Here is a 17,263-nt window from a genome sequence, read left to right on the forward strand (position 1 = left end):
ATCCAGGATGGCACATCAATGCGAGCTGTGGCAAGAAGATTTGTTGTGTCTGTCAGCGTAGTGTCCAGAGCATGGAGGCGCTACCAGGAGACAGGCCAGTACATCAGGAGACGTGGAGGAGGCCGTAGGAGGGCAACAACCCAGCAGCAGGACCGCTACCTCCGCCTTTGTGCAAGGAGGAGCAGGAGGAGCACTGCCAGAGCCCTGCAAAATTACCTCCAGCAGGCCACAAATGTGCACGTGTCTGCTCAAACGGTCAGAAACAGACTCCATGGGTGGTATGAGGGCCCGACGTCCACAGGTGGGGGTTGTGCTTACAGCCCAACACCGTGCAGGACGTTTGGCATTTGCCAGAGAACACCAAGATTGGCAAATTCGCCACTGTCGCCCTGTGCTCTTCACAGATGAAAGCAGGTTCACACTGAGCACATGTGACAGACGTGACAGAGTCTGGAGACGCCGTGGAGAACGTTCTGCTGCCTGCAACATCCTCCAGCATAACCGGTTTGGCGGTGGGTCAGTCATGGTGTGGGGTGGCATTTCTTTGGGGGGGCTGCACAGCCCTCCATGTGCTCGCCAGAGAAAGCCTGACTGCCATTAGGTACCGAGATGAGATCCTCAGACCCCTTGTGAGACCATATGTTGGTGCGGTTGGCCCTGGGTTCCTCCTAATGCAAGACAATGCTAGACCTCATGTGGCTGGAGTGTGTCAGCAGTTCCTGCAAGAGGAAGGCATTGATGCTATGGACTGGCCCGCCCGTTCCCCAGACCTGAATCCAATTGAGCACATCTGGGACATCATGTCTCGCTCCATCCACCAACGCCACATTGCACCACAGACTGTCCAGGAGTTGGCGGATGCTTTAGTCCAGGTCTGGGAGGAGATCCCTCAGGAGACCATCCGCCAGCTCATCAGGAGCATGCCCAGGCGTTGTACTGAGGTCATGCAGGCACGTGGATGCCACACACACTACCGAGCCTCATTTTGACTTATTTTAAGGACATTACATCAAAGTTGGATCAGCCTGTAGTGTGGTTTTCCACTTTAATTTTGAGTGTGACTCCAAATCCAGACCTCCATGGGTTGATAAATTGGATTTCCATTGATTATTTGTGTGATTTTGTTGTCAGCACATTCAACTATGTAAAGAAAAAAGTATTTAATAAGATTATTTCATTCATTCAGATCTAGGATGTGTTATTTTAGTGTTCCCTTTATTTTTTGAGCAGTGTAAATAAATAACAGTATGTGGATGAGGTAGTTGGATGGGCTATTTACAGATGGGCTATGTAAAGGTGCAGTGATCTGTGAGCTGCTCTTACAGCTGGTGCTTAAAGCTAGTGAGGGAGATATGAGTCTCCAGCTTCAGTGATTTTTGCAATTCGTTCCAGTCATTGGCAGCAGAGAACTGGAAGGAAGGCGGCCAAAGGGGGAATTGGCTTTGGGGGTGACCAGTGAAATATACCTGCTGGAGCGCGTGCTAAGCGTGGGTGCTGCTATGGTGACCAGTGAGCTGAGATAAGGCAGGGCTTTACTTACAAACATTACGACCAGGAATACGACTTTCCCGAAGAAGATCCTCTGTTCGGACCACCACCCAGGACAATGGATCTGATCCCAGTAGGCGACCCAAAACAACAATGCCACAGAAGGGGTAGACGGAGCGGTCTTCTGGTCAGGCTCCGTAGACGGGCATATCGCTCACCGCTCCAAAGTATACTCTCTTGACAACAAGGTAGACAAAATTCGAGCAAGGGTTGCCTTCTAGAGAGACATCAGAGACTAACATTCTCTGTTTCACGGAAACACGGCTCACTCGGGATATGTTATCAGAGTCGCTACAGCCGGTTTCTTCACGCATCACGCTGACAGAAACAAACATCTCTCTGGTAAGAAGAAGGGCGGGGGTGTATGCCTTATGAATAACGACTTGTGGTGTAATCATAACTCAAGTCCTTTTATTCACCTGACCTATAAATCCTTACAATCAAAATGCCGACCTCATTATCTACCAAGAGAATTCTCTTTGATTACAAATCACAGCTGTGTATATCCCCCCCAAACAGATACCTCGACAGCCCTGAAAGAACTTCACTGGACCCCATGTAAACTGGAAACCATATATCCTGAGACTGCATTTATTGTAGCTGTGGAATTTAACAAAGCTAATCTGAAAACAAGGCTCCCTAAATTTTATCAGCATATCGAATGTGCGACTCGGGCTGGCAGCATCATGGATCATTGCTACTCTAACTTCCGCGACGCATACAAAGCCCCCCCACCCCGCCCTCCTTTCGGCAAATCTGACCACGACTCCATTTTGTTGCTCCCAGGCTATAGACAGAAACTAAAACAGGAAACGCCCGTGCTCAGGTCTGTTCAACACAGGTCCGACCAATCGGATTCCACGCTTCAAAATTGCTTCGATCACGTGGACTGGGATATGTTCCAGATAGCCTCAGACAACAACATTGATGTATACCGCTGACTCGGTGAGCAAGTTTATTAGCAAGTGCATCGGTGATGTTGTACCCACAGTGAGTATTAAACCTTCCCTAACCAGAAACTACAGATTGATGGCAGCATTCACACAAAAAGTGCGAACCACTGCTTTTAATCATGGCAAGGCGACCGGAAAGATGATGAATAAAAATAAAAGCAGTGTAGCTCATCCCGTCACAAGGCAATCAAACAAGCTAAGCTTCAGTAGAGAGACAAAGTAAAGTCGCAATTCAACGGGTCAAACACGAGACGTATGTGGCAGGGTCTACAGTCAATCACGGATTACAAAGAGAAAACCAGCCCCATCGCAGACAGCGACGTCTTGCTCCCAGACAAATTAAACAACTTCTTTGCTTGCTTTGAGGACAATACTGACATGGCCCGCTACAAAAACCTGTGGACTCTCCTTCACCGTGGCCAACGTGAGTAAAACATTTAAAACGTGTAAACCCTTGCGAGGCTGCCGGCCCAGGCGGCATCCCTAGCCGCGTCCTCAGAGCATGCGCAGACCAGCTGGCTGGTGTTTACGGACATATTCAATCAATCCCTATCCCAGTCTGCTGTCCCCACATGCTTCAAGAGGGCCACCATTGTTCCTGTCCCCAAGAAAGCTAAGGTAACTGAGCTAAATGACTATCGCCCCATAGCACTCACTTCTGTCATCATGAAGTGCTTTGAGAGACTAGTCAAGGATCATATCACCTCCACCCTACCTGATACCCTAGACCCACTCAAATAGGTCCACAGATGACGCAATCACAATGCACACTGCCCTAACCCATCTGGACAAGAGGAATACCTATGTAAGAATGATGTTAATTTACTACAGCACAGCATTTAACACCATAGAACCCTCGAAACTCGTCATTAAGCTCGAGACCCTGGGTCTCGACCCCGCCCTCTGCAACTGTGTCCTGGACTTTAAACGGGCCGCCCCCAGGTGGTGAGGGTAGGAAACATCTCCACCCTGCTAATCCTCAAGGGTGCGTTCTCTGCCCTCTTTTGTACTCCCTCTTAACCCATGACTGTGTGGCCACGCACGCCTCCAATTCAATTATCAAGTTTGCAGACGACACTACAGTGGTAGGCTCGATTACCAACAATGACGAGACAGCCTACAGGGAGGAGGTGAGGGCCCTCGGAGTGTGGTGTCAGGAAAATAACCTCACACTCAATGTCAACAAAACAAAGGAGATGATCGTGGACTTCAGGAAATAGCAGAGGGAGCACCCCCCTATCCACATCGACGGGACAGTTGTGGAGAAGGTGGAACGTTTTAAGTTCCTCAGCGTACACATCACGGACAAACTGAAATGGTCCATCCACACAGACAGTGTGGTGAAGGCGCAACAGCGCCTCTTCAACCTCAGGAGGCTGAAGAAATGTGGCTTGTCACCGAAAACACTCAAACTTGTACAGATGCACAATCAAGAGCATCCTGTCGGGCTGTATGGCAACTGCTCCGCCCACAACCATAAGGCTCTCCCCAGAGGGTAGTGCGGTCTGCACAATGCATCACCGGGGGCAAACTACCTGCCCTCCAGGACATCTACATCACCCGATGTCACAGGAAGGCCAAAAAGATCAAAGACAACAACCACCCAAGCCACTGCCTGTTCACCCCGCTATCATCCAGAAGGCGAGGTCAGTACAGGTGCATCAAAGCTGGGACCGAGACACTGAAAAACAGGTTCTATTAAATCTCTAGCCACTTTAATAATTGGATGTAATAAATGTATCACTAGTCACTTTAAACAATGCCACTTAATATAATGATTACATACCCTACATTACTCATCTCATATGTATATACTGTACTCTATACCATCTACCGAATCTTGCCTATGCCGCACGGCCATCGCTCATCCATATATTTATATGTACATATTCATCCCTTTACACTTGTTGTAGTTGTGAAATTGTTAGATATTACTGCACTGTCGGAACTAGAAGCACAAGCATTTTGCTACACTCGCATTAACATCTGCTAACCATGTGTATGTAACCAATAAAATGTTATTTGGATAGGCCAGGTACCCCTGGTTGAGAACCACTGCTGTGGAGCACTCAAGGTGACTGTCTGTACTCATACAAAAGGCAGACAAAGGACAGTGCTGTGGCAGAAGCTGCATCAAATTGTGCAGCTGCACCGCCAAGGACTGAGTGGCATGGAAGGACAATGCCAGGGTACCAAGGGTGGTAGCAAACTGCTCATACATCAGAATTCCTTTCTCCATATGGCATTCAGCAGACCCAGAAGCACACTCAGCTCTTACTTTCAAAAGGAACAAATTGGCAGCAGTGCAACAAACACAGGTTTTTGTGAGAGTGCTGCAGAGATGGTTGTCCTCCTGGAAGGTTCTCCCATCTCCACAGAAGAACTTTGGAGCTCTGTCAGAGTGACCATTGGGTTCTTGGTCACCTCCCTGACCAAGGCCCTTCTCCCCCGATTGCTCAGTTTGGCCAGGTGGACAGCTCTAGAAAGAGTCTTGGTGGTTCCAAACTTGTACCATTTAAGAGGCCAAAATGATGGAGGCCACCGTGGCATTTTTTGGTACCTTTCCCCCAGATCTGTGCCTCGACACAATCCTGTCTCGGGTCGCTATGGACAAATCACTGTCTATTCCACAAAATGACCTTAACGCCTTGTCAAGATGGGCTGGTACATCTCGTGAAGTAGGCTAGGCCTTAACCATTTCCCTATTTTAGGCCATGCATTGATTAAGGGGAGGGAAATCCTATATGAACCAATAGAACACAGAACCGAAGGAACGCTCCCACACAATAACATAGCAGGACATTTCTAGAACAGAACTCTGGTGATGGATGGGATGAAGAGCCCATACAAAGCGGCAGAGAGCGAAATCACTACATTGTAGGACACCTGGACAGAGGCCAACATCACTCATTCACTCTTCAAATTCAAAATCTGGAGTGCTTAGTTTAACTTTTTTTAATGTATGAATAAAAGAGCCTCTGGCCGGCTCCATAAAGTGCTAGCGGTTGCATTAAAGCATTAGAGAAGAAAGGATATGGCCCTTCAATGGCCCAGTGATCCACCCCTCTCAGGGATGGCTATCATCATTAACATGTCTCAGAGGCTGGACATAGTGCTCCCTCCATTAGGAGCACAGAGACAGAATAACTCAATACATCGATAAGGGATTGATTCCTAAAAGAGTCCTTGCAGAAAAAAATTAAAAATGCAGCTGCTTTCCACCACAAGGGAATACGTGTCTTTTTTTAACAAGCTTATTCATGAGCAAGTCTGTATTGACCCGGCCTAGCTTTGGGAATAGGAAGAGGAGCTTATGGGAGTCCAGTCAAGTTGTTTATTTTCTGCAGAAGACGCTTTGAAATTTCAAGGTCTCCTAAATGACAAGATGGCCTAGTTGTACAGTAGACTATAGCCTAACCATAACACCTAATGAGAGGAATGAGTAGGACATATTGCAACTACTAGATTATCTTTAGGCAACAGCATTTAGATTTTGTGGGCGTCAGGGAAAATGTATGGAGTAAAAAGTACATTATTTCTTTTCGGAATGTAGTGAAGTAAAAGTAGGCAAAAATATAAATAGTCAAGTAATGTACAGATACCCCCCCCCCCAAAAATACTTGAAAGTATTTTTACACCACTGCCCAAATGCCTTCACACCAGCATACTTTATATACTCTTACACATGCATTTATCACATAGTATTCAATACACAAGTTAAGGCCATGCAACCGGAGTTGAAACCTGAGTGAGGTGTACATGTACAATACATAAACAGATTAATGCGCCATAGATTTATGTGGTGGACACTTGATACAGTCACATGACATTGTTGTGATACGTCACAAAATCATGTTACGACCACATATCAATATTCATTTTCTATATCAATATTTTGCTAAGTCTTGCTAAGTAGATGGTCTCTACAGAAGGTGTAAACGGCACAGCCAAATAGTTACTTGCATAGTAGCAATATCAGACATAGTGTCAAGATAAATAAAATAATACACAGTATGTACAAGAACAATATCAATAACGATATCAGTGATAGACAAGGTAGTTATATGCATACAAATCAGGGGTAAAGTGGCTGAGTAGCAGGATTTTTTTTATATTGTAGCAGCAATGTATGGCGTGTGTTAAGAGAGAGCCCGTTTCTGTCCTGCCCTTGACTTTGGTGCAGGGCATGTGATGTCCATAGCCTCTTCGTCGCAAAACTCCCTGATCTTCTCAAAAAAGATACGTTTGTCTAGCTGTGTCCAGTCCAGGTGGTGCTTGTAGAGGCAGACCATCTATGGGAGGAACGTTTTGGCCATTGCAGTTATCACAATTCAGGTCCACACGTGTTTCCCCAACTCTGTAGTTGGTGAATAAAAAGTGCATGTAGTTGATGACTGCCCTGCTGCCTTTGCTTGCTTGGGCCAGCTCTCTTTTTGATGGGAGTTATTAGGCCATTCTCCTTGTATGACTGGTGGAGAGTCAGGCGTGTTCTACTGATGCTGAAAGACAAAACTCCAGATACAAATATTTTAGCATTATTATACAATAGATGCGAAATGGCATTCTGAGATATCACTACACACAATTCAGACACGTAATGTTAGCTAGCTAGCGAGCCATCTAACATAAGCTGGCTAGCTAACAGCAAGCATTAACTAGCGATACAAACTAATTGTCATAGCTACCTAAACTTAACCAAATCGGTTCAATGTTAGCTAGCTAACATTAGGCTATAACTAGCAATGCAAAATGGCATTCTGAGAAAACATCACTAACATTACACACTTCATACACGTAAGTTAAATGTTAGACAGCAAGCTTTAACTTTGGGTCTTTGGTTTAGACATGTCACGTTAATGTTAGCTAGCTAAAAAATTAACTATGATCCCAATCCAGAGCAGTAACATTACTAGCAATACAAACAGATTGTCATAGCTAGCTAAAGTTAACCAAATAGGTTCAATGTTAGCTAGCAAGCCAGCCATCAAACTCCAGCTGGCTAGCTAACAACAAGCTTTAACTTGTAATGAAAACAACTTTGACTAAATTAGAAAACGTACAATATCTGAAACTGTAGCTAGATTCTTACCCGTAAACATGGATGAAAGCATCACTGCAGACTGCAACCCCTTTTATTAAATAAGACGTCATGTGTCATTTCCGTTTAGTTTGCACAACTTGTTTGGCCCGTTGTGTTCTACTGACTTCAAAACTCGGTCAACTTCTTCCCTGACAACATCACTGTTGATTGACGTTTCTTCCCCATTACTGTCATCAGAAGACTCTACAATGTCTTCAATTAAAATGTTTTTACCTAAAATCAGGGATTTTCTCATCGTCTGATTAATTTTCAGTCAGAGAGTCAGCATGGAACGATCATCCTCCAGAATGAAGTCCATCACAACTTTTTCCCCACTGACCTTTGTCGATAGCGCCTGATAAATTCAGGGCAGCAATGTTGAGAGCAGTAACACATTTGCAGTTCTTTCAAAAAAACTGCAGTAGAAATGATTATCTACGAATAACGAGCAGCTCATTTTACAGACACAAGATGCTACACCGCAGACCAATCTGAAACTTCTCTCTCGGCATGTCCAGCCCACTCATTATCTCAGCCAATCATGGCTAGCGGGAAGGTTACCCATTTTGTCTTTGGCTAAACCAACTAGGCTCGTCATTTAACAACTTTATTCATATTTACAGATGGCATAAAAGTTTCTAATTAAGGCACATGAAAGATCACATGTTCGAGAAGGCATTTCTGCCAAAAAAAAAAACACATTGATAAAAATACATTTATTACGTTCAAACGGCTCTCCTGTGAAGTCGTGACTTGCGACATACGCCTAGTTTCCTGAATCGAGTCACATTTTGTTACCTTACAGCCTTATTCTAAAATTGATTAAATCGTTTTTCCGGAAATCTACACACAATACTCCATAATGACAAAGCAAAAAGTTTAGAACATTTTGCAAATGTATTAAAAATAAAACATGATATTTACATAAGTATTCAGACCCATTACTCAGTACTTTGTTGAAGCACATTTGGCAGCGATTACAGCCTTGAGGTCCTGAGCGCTCTGCAGCAGGTTTTCATCAAGGATTTTTCTGTACTTTGCTCCGTTCATCTTTCCCTCGACCCGGACTAGACCTCCCAGTCCCTGCCACTGAAAAACTCCAAGCAGACGGTCATTTGCCTTTTACTGAGGAGTGGCTTCCGTCTGGCCACTGTACCATAAAGGCCTGATTGGTGAAGTGCTGCAGAGATGGTTGTCCTTCTGGAAGGTTCTGCCATCTCCACAGAGGAACTCTGTCAGAGTGGCCATCGGGTTCTTGGAAACCTCCCTGTCCAAGACTTTTCTCCGATGACTCAGTTTGGCCGGGTGGCCAGCTCTAGGAAGAGTCTAGGGGTTCCAAACCTCTTCCATTTAAGAATGATGGAGGCCACTGTGTTCTTGGGGACCTTCAATGCTGCAGAAATGTTTGGTAACCTTCCCCAGATCTGTTCCTCGACACAAATCAATCATGTCTCGGAGAGCTACGGACAATTCCTTTGGCCTCATTGCTTGGTTTTTGCTCTGACATGCACTATCGAGTGTAGGACCTTACATAGGCATCGCCTTTCCAAATAATGTCCAATCAATTGAATTTGCCACAGGTGGACTCCAATCATGTTGTAGAAACATCAAGGATGATCAATGGAAAAAGGATGCACCTGAGCTCAATTTCAAGTCTCATAGCAAAGGGTCTGAATACTCAAATTAAACAGATACCTTATTTACCTATTTTTTTAGATATACATTTGCAAAAATCTGTTTTCACTTTGTCATTATTGGGTATTGTGTGTAGATTGATGAATATAATTTTTTTTCTAAATCCATTTTAGAATAAGGCTGTAACGTTTGAAAATTTGGAAAAAGTCAAGGGGTTTGAATACTTTCCGAATGCATGTAGGCCTACAAGCTTCACAAGAAAAGTGCATACTCTTGTTGTTTTTATGTCTTTGTTAAACACCACAAAAGTGATCCTATATATGCATGTGTTTAGTCTCTCCCTCTGTGCTCTGAATTTGATAGAGCCAGCCAGACAGCTTCTAGAGGATGTGTCGACAGTTCTGAATCTTTTCTAATATAGTGGCGTCCCTAGATGTCTCCTGGGGTTAAAATCCTCATTACTAGTCATGGCCAGGCCCTAACCCTTTGAAATGACTGTCTAATTAGCACCAATGGATGGCCTCCCAGTTAATTAACCAGAATGCTCCTTAAGGGGCTTTATCAAATGTTTAAGAAATTAACAAATTGCCAGTTTGCCAATTGTACCTAATTGATTTGTTCCTATTTAGGTTTTGAACTCATGCCCTTTGCCTCTGTTTAGCGAACCATCCGGTTGAGTTTAAAGGGGTTTGGAATCCTGATTCACAAGACCAGAACCCAGAATGTGGATAGACACTGCACTTTGATTTGTTATAAAAAATCATTGCTTGTCCTAATTGCAGTTAAATGTTCTCCAGCTAATGAGGAGGTAGTTTGCTATTAGTTCTGACTCATAAAGATGGGCTGTATTGTAATTAGACAGCCACTGCATACTAGTTAGCAGTGAAGGAGGCGACCCTGAAATAAGGGGCAGAAAGGCAGCGTAAACAGGCCAATGTGAATCATCTGTAAACCCTCACATATAAACCAACCATGTAGTAATATCACGCACGATGAAGCATTAGGCCTAGTAGCTTAATTCAGATCAACATTTATTCGGAAAAAACAGACGTATAGTCCCTTCAAATGAATGGACTAATTAAATGTTGATGACAGAACACCCACAGTTTTCCTGTCATGCACATTGTACCAAATGGTAGGTTGGACCTCTGTGAGCAGAAAGATACATTTGTATGTGTTCATCTACAAAGCCCTTTTGGGTAAACTCCCTATTTACCTCTGTAGTCTGGTCTCCTTCACCACCAGCAGTTACCATACCCGGTCTGCTAGGTGGTTGCTACTTAAAATCCCCAGGACATTCACAGTTTTAGGCAAGACTTCCTTTTCTTCTTGTGCACCAGACACATGGAATAGTCTACAATCCATGCTTCAACTAGATATGTTAGTGCCACTAAATGAATTTGCAATATTGATGGGAGACTGTTACAGAGGAGTGTAAATGCTTTTTTTTTAGGCTGGATCATGTTGTTGTATATGTTTTACCTATGTAATGTACTGATTGTTGCTGCCTTCTTGGCCAGGTCTCCCTTGAAAAAGAGACTCTGGGTCTCAATGGGCTTTCCCTGGTTAAATAAAATAAGAATCAAAAGCTGTTTGAACGGAATGGACCCAACAGAACCTCTTACTCTCTGTACTGTAGTTACTTCCTTGTTTATTCTACAACATCCTCAATAGGGCTGGGAATTTCCAGGGACCTCACCATACAATATTATCACGATGCTTAGGTGCCGATACGATATGTATTGTGATTCTCACGATTCTATATGTATTGCGATACGATACTGTGATTTTATTGAGATTCGATGTTCCAAACACATTGCTCACGATATGTCTGCAGCAGATGGACACGAGAAAGCAATGAGAAAACATGTTTTCATCAGTCATGGAAATAAAAGTGCTGAAAACTAATTGGCTCCCTATTTAAAAAAGATGGAGAACAAGCTACAGAGGAAAAATACTGGAGTTTTGGTGCAGGTGCAGCCGACTACACAAAAATAATATTGCAATATTGCCAAAACTATACGATGTATGTCAAAGAAAATATCCCGATATGCAACTATTCCCCCCCCATCACTAATCACCACTGTCCTATCTCAGTTGATCTCGTCCTTGCCATTCTTAAGACATGTAGTGGAAGTCCTTGGCCTGTGTAAGCCAGGGTCATGTCCCGACCATGACAGGAATCAGAGGAGATCTGGAGGAGGCTCCATTAGGCCGTGGTGGAAGGCGTGAACCATGACGTCTGCCTGTTTGGGATGGGAGCAGTGTTGTGGTAGAGAGGGGGAACAAAGGTGAGGCAGGAGTAGTGGAGCATGGCTACAGGATTTAGATCATGGAGATTTGCATCAAATCGGCAATGTGAGGAACAGGAGGGCCTAATCTGCTGCAGACAGGCTTACCAGGAGAACAAACCCAAGACTCTGGGTCTTCAGATAGGACGTTTAGCAATTAGCAAATTAGCATAGTTAATAAGAGACGTCATAGGGAGACGTAATTGCAGGTGTCAGGTCATGAGGGAAGACTGAGGAAAGATGTCTAGATGCTCAGTCTGTCAAAGCGCACTCCTCTCATCCTGGGATGACTTGTGCAGGACGTGGGAGGTACGGAAGTGTGAACATTTGACCATTGTTGCAAGAGAAATACATATAGGCCTCGTGAAGGTCAATGCCCTACAGTAGCCTATATCCTGATTTTATTTTAACAATATTGCTCTTTATGCTTCCATTTCAACTGCTGCTGTTTCCCTGCATTTCTCAACCTAATTATCATCAGTAATGAAGAACTGAATTGGTATGAGTGCATTCATTCATTACGTTCTTGCTTTGGAGGCTGCCAAATTCAGAATGATCGCAGCCCTTCTAAATTATTGAAAAAGCCTAAACACCTCTTATGAGCTACAGAAATGGCTATTAACCTTGGAGAAATGATATTCAAATCCAGTTATAGCTAACTTGGTCTACTGTATCCCCCACGGGAAGGAAATGTAAATGTGGTCTTGCTGTAGACAGATGGGAAAACCACCTGGCTTTTGAAGTTCCAGCAACCAGAGTCGTCGCAGCCCCCACGCCCTTGCTAAAATATTCAGGACAGAGTCTCATTGAGCGCCTCTTTCGCTCCAGTATCCCACTCACAACGCTGACGTTGGGCTGAGGCTGGTTAGTACTACGGGGCCAGAGCTCTGATACCTTAAAAAAAAATTGCAAATGTTCAAATTCAGCACAGTGCGGCAACAGTAAAAAAAATAATTAAAAAACAGCCAGAGGATTATCTCGCAGTGCAGACAAGAATTTAGGAGATTGATTTATGGGGAGAAAAAACACCCATAACTTTCTCTCCCCCACATACACCATCCTGCAACCATCTGAAATATTGTGATCTCCTGCACATTGTTATTGACAAATCATTGGAAATTTAATTCCCTGTGGAGCAAATGACTGTCATAGCCGATGAGACTCCATTGTGACTCTACCTGCCTGTCAGTCAGTCATCTTGAACGGGCTCTGATACTGTGCCACAGACAACAGCATCCTGGATCGTTACTCTTATCACGTCGGCAGCGGGCCCATAAGAGAGAGGGTATCAAAACCAGGTGCTGCAGCCAGAAAACTTAGATTAGAAGTTCTGCATAAATTTACCACTGGGGTAGAATAGCGGTGCTGAAGTCAGTGCGCGTGTGCCGTCACCGAGTAAAAATATTAATTGTTTGGAAGCTAGCAGACATCCAGGGCCCTGCAGATTGCGCTGAGGCTCGCATGTAGATGAAGTGTGAACACAAGGAGAGGCTGAACGGAAGGTTGGGGTGCTTTAACCCCTGAAGCTGAGGGAAATTATTAACACACCCATCTAGGCTAGAATCTGGAGGAAAAATTGCTTAGCTCAACAACACAGCCTATGTCTTTATCTCAATAACACAAGGGTAAGAGAAAATACTACAATATAGCATCTATCTAATGCTATCCAATTTAATCTAGTTACTTCCTTTATCACATGCACACTGGAAACTCTGGTTACTAGCATAATCTTCAGAATTGAAAGTTTTTTTCAATATAAAGATGTGTAATGTAATACAACTTGGCAGTGTGTGCTTCTTCATTATCCGAAGCCTTCTTCCAGATAGCTGTAGTAGCTAGGGACTGTCTCATTATACCAACGAGATGAAAATATATGCTTACTTAGCACTATACACAGAATAGCAAACTAGATTTTCAAGCAGCAAGTACCCATGTGTGTGTAGGGGGGATGGTCTTCTGCGCTTGCTAAGAGTGCTGTTCGTGTTAGCCTAGTCGTGGGAGGGAGAGTTATACAGTAACTGTGTCCAGGGCTTCAGGCAGATAATATATGTGGGTAGAGGTAGGTACCAGGGAAACTGTGCACTCCATGCATATCACCTCTGAATAAAGGGAAATAACGCTGATTACAATCATCATAATGGCAATGATGCCCGTAGACATGAAATGCTTTGAAAGGCTGGTCATGGCTCACATCATCCCAGACACCCTGTGGGCACAATATAATCTGAAATACAAACAAAAAACAAACAGCAAATGCATCCAACAAGTTTGTAGAGTCACAAGCTTGATGTAATCATTGTGTGCTAAGAATATGGGACCAAATACTAATCTTGTGACTACTTTAATACACATAAGCAAATGTCCCAAAATGTTTGGTCTGCTAAAATTGAGGGACAACGTACAAAAAGTGCTGTAATTCCTTAACTGTTCAAACAATATGAAAATACCCTAAAATTAAAGCTGACAGTCTGCACTTTAACCTCATAGTATTGTATAATTTCAAATCCAAAGTGCTAGAGTACAGATCCAAAACACCAATTTTCACTGCCCCAATACTTTTGAAGCTCACTATATATTTACTATCTACTTTAGCTACAGCAATATAAAACGTTCAGTATAGACATTGTGGCCAATACGAATAGTCCAATAAAGCACTCAGCGACCTTCAACCTGTGTCCCCAAATAGCCCATACGAGTAATTGCTCATAAAACCCAGACAAAAAAAATGTATCCATAGAATATTCCTTTGGAGGAAGTGTTGACACATCTTTAAATATTTGTATCCAAAAGTTGGCATATTTATGACATTTTGGCTTTACCCAGGCCTCCTTTAAGACTCCATAATGTTTCATCTGTTTCATATGAAGCTTTACCGCTCTGTAATATGAGTGGTATTTGATTTCAATAACTTTTAATACAGTAATTTATGAATACTGAAAAAACATTTTAGATGTTTCAATATATTGTTGAACATGAACTCAGCAAAAAAAGAAAACGTCCTCTCACTGTCAACTGCGTTTATTTTCAGCAAACTTAACATGTGTAAATATTGGTATGAACATAAGATTCAACAACTGAGGCATAAACTGAACAAGTTCCACAGACATGTGACTAACAGAAATGGAATAATGTGTCCCTGAACAAAGGGGGGTCAAAATCAAAAGTAACAGTCAGTATCTGGTGTGGCCACCAGCTACATTAAGTACTGCAGTGCATCTCCTCCTCATGGACTGCACCAGATTTGCCCATTCTTGCTGTGAGATGTTACCCCACTCTTCCACCAAGGCACCTGCAAGTTCCCGGACATTTCTGGGGGGAAATGGCTCTAGCCCTCACCTTCCGATCCAACAGGTCCCAGACGTGCTCAATGGGATGGAGATCCGGGCACTTCGCTGGCCATGGCAGAACACTGACATTCCTGTCTTGAAGGAAATCACACACAGAATGAGCAGTATGGCTGGTGGCATTGTCATGCTGGAGGGTCATGTCAGGATGAGCCTGCAGGAAGTGTACCACATGAGGGAGGAGGATGTCTTCCCTGTAACGCACAGCGTTGAGATTGCCAACAAGCTCAGTCCAATGATGCTGTGACACACCACCCCAGACTATGATGGACCCTCCACCTCGATCCCGCTCCAGAGTACAGGCCTCGGTGTAACGCTCATTCCTTCAATGATAAAATCACCCCTGGTGAAACAAAACCGTGACTCGTTAGTAAAGAGCACTTTTTGCCAGTCCTGTCTGGTCCAGCGACGATGGGTTTGTGCCCATCGGCGACGTTGTTGCCGGTGATGTCTGGTGAGGACCTGCCTTACAACAGGCCTACAAGCCCTCAGTCCAGCCTCTCTCAGCCTATTGCATACAGTCTGAGCACTGACGAAGAGATTGCGCGTTCCTGGTGTAACTCGGGTAGTTGTTGCCATCCTGTACCTGTCCCGCAGGTGTGATGTTCGGCTGTACCGATCCTGTGCAGGTGTTGTTACACGTGGTCTTCCACTGTGAGGACGATCAGCTTTCCGACCTGTCCCCTGTAGTGCTGTCTCAGGCGTCTCACAGTACAGACATTGCAATTTCTTGCCCTGACCACGTCTGCAGTCCTCATGCCTCCTTGCAGCATGCTTAAGGCACGTTCACGCAGATAAGCAGGGACCCTGGGCAACTTTCTTTTGGTGTTTTTCAGAGTCAGTAGAAAGGCCCCTTTAGTGTCCTACATTTTCATAACTGTGACCTTAATTGCCTATAGTCTGTAAGCTGTTAGTGTCTTAATACATTTTAGAATGAGGCTGTAACGTAACACGTGAAAAAAGTAAAGGGGTCTGAATACTTTCCGAATGCACTGTGTGTGTATGTGTGTACGTATGTATGTATATATGCTATTGCTTGACCAACAGCCTATCGACCAAACAATCGACTAGTCGACTAATTGGGGTCAGCCATAATTATGAGCATATAAACAGTAAACACGTTAATTTATATATTAATATTATGACACACAACTGTATAATTTTATTCATATTTGATATCAGTCCTCATTTACCTATGCCTGTCTTCAATTATAAGTAAAGGAAGCAGACAATGTTAATGCAAATTTCAATACAAAATGAGTTTACCCTAACTGGGCAACTCAACCGTCTGTTTGAGATGTGTAATCCAATTTTAAGTCATGCAAATTATTTATTTATTTTTGGCCTATATTAGGGGCGGCAGGGTAGCCTAGTGGTTAGAGCGTTGGACTAGTAACCGAAAGGTTGCAAGGTCGAATCCCCGAGCTGAAAGGTACAAATCTGTCATCCTGCCCCTGAACAGGCAGTTAACCCACTGTTCCTAGGCCGTCATTGAAAATAAGAATTTGTTCTTAACTGACTTGCCTAGTTAAATAAAAAGGTGGGGAAAAAATTATGGCTAAATACAAATGTTTCAGCCCAAACAAAATGTCTGATATGGACTTGTGTAAACCTTTTAATTCATGAATATTGAAAAATATAAACATGATTATTGAAAACATAAAAAAAACATAATTTGGCTAATAAAAACCCTTTAACTGTGTGCCAAATTATGTTTTCAATAATCATGTTTATATTTTTCAAAATTCATGAATTAAAAGGTTTACTCAGCGATATGAAATAGACAGCATAGTGGGTCAATTTCCGCAACAACTAAGAGCGTTGAAGCACGAGGCTCAACATCTCCTCTGTTTTGATGCCCTGGCTACCATGCTGTGAACAGTTAAGCGCCCGTGCACATGCGCAGATACTGTGTGAGAGTGAAGTGTTGCATCTCACTCATCTTAATATCTCCGGTGCTGCTCGTGGCAACGTCATTTCGCTGAGTCTACCTTTAATGTAATAAAAAAAGTTATTCAAATAAAAATATGACTTATATTAGAGCAAGCGGTAAAGCTTCATATGACACCAATGTTTTCCTTGTAGCACCTACAGATTAAACACTGGAGTTTTAATGGAGTCCTGGGTAAGACCAAAAATGTAATAAATATGCTAACTTTTATGAATTATTTCTCAATTATGCTTTTAGATAAAAATTTCAAATATGTCAACCATCCAGCGTGAAAATCTCTTTTTGTCTGGGTTTCGTGAGGAATCTCTAATACTTCTTTCAAAAACATGTTCTTCACAACTACATAACACTGCTGTAGTACAGAGGACATTAGCTCCTCTAATTGTGTCAGTATATTTCATGGAGGTTTGGATACAGTAAACAAAGACATCCAGCCACATCCACTCCCAAGTTAATCTTTA

General features: G+C 43.3%; 1 protein-coding gene across 2 annotated transcripts in view; it reads right to left on the reverse strand.

Annotated features, from left to right (window-relative positions):
* LOC115150777 (succinate--CoA ligase [GDP-forming] subunit beta, mitochondrial) overlaps positions 1 to 17,263 on the reverse strand; it is a 124,695-nt gene that overhangs the window by 106,426 nt on the left and 1,006 nt on the right. The gene's annotated exons all lie outside the window — the stretch shown is intronic.

This window comes from Salmo trutta, chromosome 16, assembly GCF_901001165.1.
Source record: "Salmo trutta chromosome 16, fSalTru1.1, whole genome shotgun sequence".
NCBI classification, from domain to species: Eukaryota; Metazoa; Chordata; class Actinopteri; order Salmoniformes; family Salmonidae; genus Salmo; species Salmo trutta.